Source organism: Cheilinus undulatus, linkage group 15 (assembly GCF_018320785.1).
Source record: "Cheilinus undulatus linkage group 15, ASM1832078v1, whole genome shotgun sequence".
Classification (NCBI taxonomy): domain Eukaryota; kingdom Metazoa; phylum Chordata; class Actinopteri; order Labriformes; family Labridae; genus Cheilinus; species Cheilinus undulatus.
This window is the reverse complement of record NC_054879.1, coordinates 43,300,409-43,309,080: the sequence shown is the minus strand read 5'-3', so window position 1 is coordinate 43,309,080 and position 8,672 is coordinate 43,300,409.

Below are 8,672 nucleotides of genomic sequence, written 5' to 3'. Positions count from 1 at the left end.
CTTTTTTATTGGCTGATCATCTCACGGCAGAGATTTCACGAGTCCCTCCTGCCAATTCCTCCACTGCTCTCATTACTCACACTTTTAAGATATTTATCATAAAACGCATTAGACTGTGCTCTCTTTACTATTTTTTTTCTGAGGGGCCTATTTGGAGGCTGTGCCTGGCTGCGTTTTATTTCGACACAGCCATTGAGGGACTGGCTGTTTCTCCCCTCCCCATCCTCCACCAGGCAGACGCCGCCGCTGCTGCTGCTGCTGCTGCTGCTTTGTTTCATGCTTCAGTGCAGCGATCATTACGGGGCCGGTGTCTCTGCTGCTGCTGTGTAAAGTTACCGGGAACAAAGGATTCAAGAAATAACTGCTCATATAATGATGTGATGGAAATAATAAGCCTTGGCATGGCTCATATCTAAAAGATGTGATGCATAAACATGTTTTTGGTTTGTTTGTTGCTCTAATGTGATTGCATTGGAGAAGCAGGCTGATTTGGAGGCAGGTGTTGGAGAATCTTGTGAGCAAATGCAAATGAAGCCACCCTTTAGCTAAATGAATGACGTGCAAAAGTAAGTAACTTAATCACTTAACCAATCAGTGTGTGCAAATATTGATCAGCCCATTCAGTAAAGGCCAAAGTGTTCAGTGTTTGGAATACTAACACTTATTGATATAGATGATATATAATAGAGACATTTAAAGGTATGGAAAGAGAGTAGGTCCATGTATCCTGATGACCATAATTCATCTTTAAACAGAGAAGATCAGTCCAGTGCTGTACTAATGAGCTAGAACAGGCCTATTTTTGCAGTATATAGCTTTTGGAGTGAGGGTGGGTAGCTGTGGGTGTAGGTGGGGTGGTTCTGAACACCAGACTGTGAAATGTCTGTCTCTGCAGAGGTCTCTTCACCCTCCATTTCACTCCTGGCACCCACACGCACATATATATACACCCAGCCCTCATTGAAATCCTTCAAATGAAACAAAAAAAACCCATCAACACTGCCACTTCTGCTTGTGTGGTAATTGTTTTCTCCATGAGAGAACTGCGCCGTTTTTGTGCGAATATTCTGAGGTCAAAGTTTCCTCTTTCACTCGCAATAAATCGCTTGCACGTCTCTCCTCACTCCACTCTCTTCTACGTCCATGAATCTTGTCTGTGGTTTCACTGATGTGCCAAATATATCTGCCGCCCCTGGGAATCACTGCCACATTAGCTTCCTGATAGATACTGACGTTCCCATTGTGCAAGGCAAGTCTAATGAAATGATGATGATGATGATGATATTGACTGCAGGCTGCTTGCCAACCCTTCCCCCTTTTTTTTCCACACACCAGAAAAAAACAAACGCAGCTAAGGCTTTATTTTAGTGTAAGAACTATTCTTTTTTAACCTTATTTACATTACAATCCAAATCCCAAAGCAGGCTGCATTACTTGCCCTTTAACTCTGATTTAAGGGTCAATAATTATGTTTTCATGCACTTTTTGTGTGCAACAACTTGATCTTTAATTCAAGCCAAATAGTGGGCATGCTTGACATTAAAACCAGTGATAATAGAATCAATTGTAGCACCTAAAGGCTTCTGACTCCTGAAGTAATTATAATGGGTTACACTTATCTAAATAGCCTCCTCTTATTGACCGTGTGTCCACGGCTTGATTAATCCTGGCAGAAAGTAAATTTTAAGCAGTGAGATTAATAGTGCAGGGACTGTAGCTTGCCCATCTCTCTGGCTTAGGGAGTGTAAAGCTAATGTGGCGCTTGTTAAAGTTGAAAGGCTGCTATAGTAAATGTCTCTGTTGGACGTTTTCTAAAGAAAAAAATAAAAAAAAAACAAGAGCCCGAGAGCAATTACACTGCAGCCAAGCAAGCGTCTGAGTGGTGATCGCTATCATGCGTGCTAAATGAACAGAACAACCTCCAGGAGAGCATGACAGTAATGTACAGCTTCAGTGTTTTCAAGTATACTCTCAAGTTTGATCACTTTTGTCATTCCCTGAATAGAAACTGCAGGTCGGGACAGGAACATGTGTCACATGCTGCTAATTTTTATTGATAAATAACAACAATAATGATGTATAAACTGCTTATACTGTTGTTTTTGTTCATTTAAGATGGTCTTTTCTAATTCACTTGGCATTTTATCTCTGCCTCCCAGCACTACAGGGTACATTATGTCAGCACAGAGCATTCATTTATAACACAACCCCTTCATCAGGGAAAAATAACACCTCCACTAACTATTCAGTTCGGCCTGTAATGCATGAGCTGCTTTACTTATAGTGTAAATATGTAAGATGATAGAGGGACACAAGCAAATAGTAATAAGTCCAATTATCTTGAATCTTTTGTCAGTTTTCTGCTCCTGGTAAAAAAAAAAAAGTCTGAGCCAAATTTCTGTGTTTGCAGCTTTAGTTGTAAATTCCTCGGTGGAGTGGAGACGTATAAATCTGAGAGAGATCTATCCACACCAGTGATCGCAGAGTTTTAAGGCGTCAGCAAGCTTCTGCTGAAACACAGAGTTTATTTATCTGCTTCTGGAAGGAGCCAGTGTCACCATATGGAGGGTATTTGTCACTGGTGGAAAACAGCAGGTGTGAGGATCTGATGCAGTAAGGAGCAATGATTGATTTAGAGCAGTATTACTCAACCCTGCTCAACTAAAGAGCCAAACTGTTAAAAAAAAAAAAACCTTTGCAAGAGCCACAATATAAGTGGTGAAAATGGGTTAAAGTGGTGATAAAATAGTTAAAGTGGTGAAATGGTCAAAGAAGTGGCAAAAAATGGGGGAAAGTTGGCAAAAATGGGGAGAAAAAGTGGCAAAAAATTGGTTAAAAAATAAGTTACAGGTGGCAAAAATGGTCAAAAAACTGTAAAATGTGGCCAAAATGAGTAACTAAAATGGGCAAAAGTGGCATTCAATGGGAAATGGCAGCTTTAATGAGCAAGAAGAAGCAAAAAAATGGCAAAAGGGGGGGGAAAATTGAAAATAAGAAAATGCAAGCTAAACAAGGCAAAAACTGGTGAAAAACGGCAATAATTGATAACAAAAAAATGAGTTACAGGTGGCAAAAATGGTCAAAAAAACTGTAAAATGTGGCCAAAATGAGTAACTTAAATGGGCAAAAATGACATTCAATGAAAACGGCAGCTTTAATGAGCAAGAAGAGGCCAAAAATTGCAAAAAAAAAAGGGAAAAATTGATAATAAAAAATGAGTTACAGGTGGCAAAATTGGTCAAATATGGTAAAAATGTGGCCAAAATGAGTGAAAAGATTCTTAATTGGACAAAAGTGGAAAAAGTATGGGAAAAAAAGTGAAATTCAATGGAAAAAGGCAGCTTAAATGGGTGAGAAGGGGCAAAACATGGCAAAAAGTGGAAAAAATGGCAAATAGCAAAAAGCAAGACAAAAAAAGAAGAAAAACTGGTGAAAAGGAGCAAAAGAAGTAGCAAATTTGGGCTTAAAAGCTGTGAAAATAGATTGAAAGTGGCAAAAAGGGGGGGAAAATTGCAAATAAGGACAGTGGAAATATACAAACAAAAAAATAAAGGTTGACAATTTAAGCCAAATGTACAAGAGTGGGAAACAAACAGATTAATGCTATGTGCATTGTATAATTTCTGAGGTTAAAGTTGACCTTTTTTAAGGTTTTCTGGGGGAAAATATTTTAAATAAAGTAATAAAATAGCCACAAATCATCACAAAAGAGCCACATGTTGAGTATCACTGATTTAGAAACATCTGTTTAGTATTGATTAGGGCTGAAAGATTTGCAAAAATAATCCAATTGTGATTTTCTTTCCCAATATTGCGATTTGATATTTATTATTATTTTTATAGGGTTCCTCATCTTATGTATTTTTCAACAAATTCAAGCAACGAATCATTTTATATTAAAACCTGCGTTCAGTCAGGAGCATTCTCATCATACGTTTAACCATTTTATCACAAAATTGCTATACAGTTTTACCTGGGAGAGCCTTCTCTGCTCAAAAGATGCTCCCTGGGTTGACCAAGCAGCTGCTTTGACTTTCCAGGGTCACAGCTAGAAAAAACCCATATGGACAGATACACTTATGACAATTTATATTGAAACAATGAAATTATTTCAGAAGCAGTTAATCCATAGTAGCATGAATCTGAATATGAGGGAGCAACAAGCTTCAAACTATAAAGGAGGACGCTGGGGTGGAGGAGGTGAAGCTGCCAGCAGCAGCAGTGTGGTTCATCAGCATTAATGCAAGCAGGGATTAATGAGAAGTACATCATATTTAAATGGACCGCTGTGTAGAGAGAAAGAGCTGTGATTGGCTGTGGGAGCTGGGAGGCAATAATTGGTATTGGCTGGCTATCAGCTGATCATCGAGGGGGGTAGGACTTCTGTGAACTTACACTAAGCTTCATCAATATTAGATAGAATAAACTAGGACAGAGCGGTTAAAAAAACATATATCTAATCGTAACTATTTTTGCTCAAATAGCTTAATTGAAGGGGATTATCATTTTTATGTCACTTGTTTAAGAAAAACATAAATAAAACACAAAAGGAAGGTTTTGTAAACCATTCTTAAAAAGAATAATGACACCTGAATGTTTGCATAATGTGCATACAATCTCTGCTGCAAAAAAAATACATATATCAAACTGGTATTTTGACACATTCAGGTTCGAGAAATACTGCAACCTCTTGCAGCAAGCCATATTGCAATTGAATCTAATTTGCAAATAATGCCCAGCCCTAGTATTAATACTGTTTAGAATAATTTTTCAATAAAGGTCATTAGGTCTAAAAATACCTGAGAAGTGAAGAAGGTGCAATGTGTTTTAAGCTCCTGTTATGAGACTGACTGAATCTGATGCCTTTGTATTTAAGCAAATGAAGCTATCAGTATAAAATGATCCCTCATTCTATATCGTCTTTTAATAATGCTTGAAATCACTGCTGCTGGTTATCAGATGAAATGATGAGCTGTAGGGATCCATGGCACTGAGGGTGGCCGCTTTATTTCCCCTCTGATGCACATCAATCAGTGGTCTGCTATTTTTTTCCTAAGATGGTGAAGGCATTGCTCCTCTTGGGCGAGGATTTAAGGTCTAAGTCAATCAGAGGCAGAGTAGGGTGGGTTATACTATCAGCTTGTTTTCCTCATCATATTCCAAAGACCCTTACTTCCTAGAGTCAAGCAACAGTGTCTGAGAGTCAATGTACGAATAAAAAGGCCTGTATTTAGGTGTACTACACATGCATGAGCAATCTGTAACAGTCTGTTTATCCTTTGCAAGATGTGTTGCCAAAAATGTGCGTCATAAATTAAGAGTGTTATCTGCTTTTGCAGAGACCAATACACCGCTGTCAAACTGGCATATAAATGTAGTTCAGACCTAAAATTTAAATTCCCAAAACACACTTTCAAGCTCAAGAAATTAACAAAGCAACATACTCCAGTCCTTACACCATGGTTTAAAGTTCAGGTTGAGGGTGACAGTATAGGGTGATATTCACACTTGATATAGGCTGTTATTAACAGTTGATTTGTGTATATATTTACAGCCGATATAGGCAAATATTTACAGGTAATATAGGCCAATATTTACACTCCATATTGGTTGATATATACAGTAAATATAGGCAAATGTCTACAGGTAGTAGAGGAAAATGTTTATAGTCAGTACAGGCCAATATTTACAGTCAATATAACCTGATATCTAAAGTTGATATAGGCTGATATTTACGGCCGATACTGGATGATAATAACAGGTGAAATAGGATGATATTTACAGTCTACATAGGCTGACATTAACAGGTGAAATAGGACAATATTTACAGCTGATACTGGCTAATATTTACAGGTAAAATAGGAACATATTTACACTCAGTATTGGGTGATATTTACAGCCGAAATTTGCCAATATTTACAGGTGAAATGGCAACATATTTACAGTCTATATAGGCTGGCATTTACAGGTGAAAGAGGACAATATTTACAGCTGATACTGGCTGATATTTACAGCCGATATAGGTTGATATTTACAGACGATATAGGCTGATATTTACAGGTGAAATAGGACAATATTTACAGTCTTAACAGGCTGATATTTACAGATGATATAGGCTGATATATACAGTCAATATAGGCTGATATTTAAAGGTGAACTAGGCCAATATTTACAGTCTATATTGGCTAATATTTACAGGGGAAATAGGAACATATTTACAGTCAATATTGGCTGATTTGTTCAGCTGATATTTGCCAATATTTACAGGTGAAATAGGAACATACTTCATTCTATAAGGGCTGATATTTACATGTGAAATAGGACAATTTTACAGTCAATATAGGCCGATAATTACAGGTGAAATAGGGCAATATTTACAGTCTATATTGGCTAATATTTACAGGGGAAATAGGAACATATTTACGGTCAATATTGGCTGATTTGTACAGCCGATATTTGCCAATATTTACAGGTGAAATAGGAACATATTTCATTCTATACGGGCTGATATTTACTGGTGAAATAGGACAATTTTACAGTCAATATAGGCTGATAATTACAGGTGAAATAGGCCAATATTTACAGTCTATATTGGCTGATATTTACAGGGGAAATAGGAACATATTTCATTCTATATTGGCTGATATTTACAGGGGAAATAGGACAATATCTAGAGCCCACATAGGCTGCCTTATTAAAAGGGCAGAAGCTGTCTGATGTTTATATGACAGGGTCGGAATTTAAAGTAAAGTTTACATTTGAAACTTTTCCTTTTACAAAAACAACATGAAAAGTTAAAAGTTGTGTTCCACATAAAGCATTATTTATGGAAATGCTAAAATATTATATTTTGTACAGTGTTAGATGTATTTTTTTGTTGTTGTTTACTTCATTCACACATCTGAGCTTCAGCCTTGTAAGCTACTCCTCATGAATATCATTTAGAGATGTTCTTCTTTAACTCAGTCTTTATTCAGTAAATCACCTCAGCTCTATTCCTGTATGTTTGTTTTATTTAATAAGAAGAGTTTACAACCTCATATTATAAGTTAGAGAATAATAATAAATATAAATCAGGTATAAATATCTATAGAATAAATAATTTTAGAAAATACAAGGTATTGTGTTCCTCTGCTTCTTCTTGAGACTTTAATTCAAAATTACTCAGCCTTAAAATTACTGGAAGTTCAGGTAGTGAAATGCATTTGCTCATCATAGGTGATGAAGATTCAGAGAAATGCAGTCAGATTGACATCAGTAGGTCGGTGCTATACTGGGTCTGAGGAAACATTTGGTGAGTGGGGATGTTGTAGTGTTGATGGAATAACTAATCCTGTTATGTTCAATTTTAGACACAAAAATCCTCCATTTCTGTTGTATCATTGGAAATCTGACACTTTGAAAGTCATCAATATGAGCGGTTATCAGACATGTTTGAAGTTAACATGTCTTCTTTTTTAGCAGAATGTTTATAACTGGCAATGTTTAAACTTTTAAAGCACAGGATCATCATTCTTAAATGATTCATGAATCCCTGTTTGTTCACACAATGCCATACTCCTGTGCCCTCTATCTCACCAGGGTTAGATCTCCAGTGCTGAATGATGTATTTTAAGCTTAAATCATCGGGGAGAGCATCCTGCAGAGACCACATCAAGGTGAGCTTTGTATTGGACGTGTAGGCTGACAGATAACTGATGATGGATGAGGAGAATCAAAATGCTGAGCATGATTATTATAAATGATTTGATAAGAGCTGCTGCACCACAGAGATATTTACCTATATACATTAATCTGCTCCATGAGCCCTTGTGCTTTATAGCACTGATGACATTACTTATTATCACTGTGTGATCCCAGGGACTGTTTGACTCTCTCACATATTCTCTGCTGGATGTTTCAGCTCAGCATGATTTTAGGATAAAATCAACAGCTGGGCTGTGAATTTTAAAAAAGAAATGTTTAAAAGAAAGCCAGTGTTACCAGCTCTGTTCACAGTTAATGATGGTGACAGAAAGGTCATGGCTGTGAGGATAATTACTCAACTCATGAAAGGTCTTGGTTCTCCTTAGAGAGGGCGAGAATGAGGGGGCTATTCTTACAGTCCTATCACTCTAAAAGGAGGTTTTTTTAAAGTGGGTGTAGAAATGTAAGCCTCCAGCAGATGGCACTATTGCTTCTATAAATCACTGAATTAAAGGCAGTTTTGAGTATGGTTATGTTTCTAAAAATACTACAAGTTAAAATTCTATTTCTATCAAATATTATGAGGTATACCATATCAAGACTGCTAAAAATACAATTATGTCAGTCTGCTTACATTAATTTTTCTTTCCTTGCCAGAGCTGCATCATTGATTTCATTGGCTTTTCATATTTTTGACTAAATCTCTTCTGCAAAGTTACAGGATTAAAGATCAGGAAAGATTTAGAGCACATTTTGATGCAGCAACACTGAAACTGGTAAATAAAAGTTTTTGTATTGCAAAATGTGCTTCTCATCAGTATAATACAGGCTTGGTCCTGTGATTTTTTTTATTTCATTGAAGCATTGTTTATTCTGGTGATCTGAAGTCTCTTCCTTTAATGCAGTGAATCAGTTTTCACAAAAATAACCATGTGAACTTTTTTTCTGCAATTGGTTGAATATCTGAAAATAGTTAGAGTCCAATT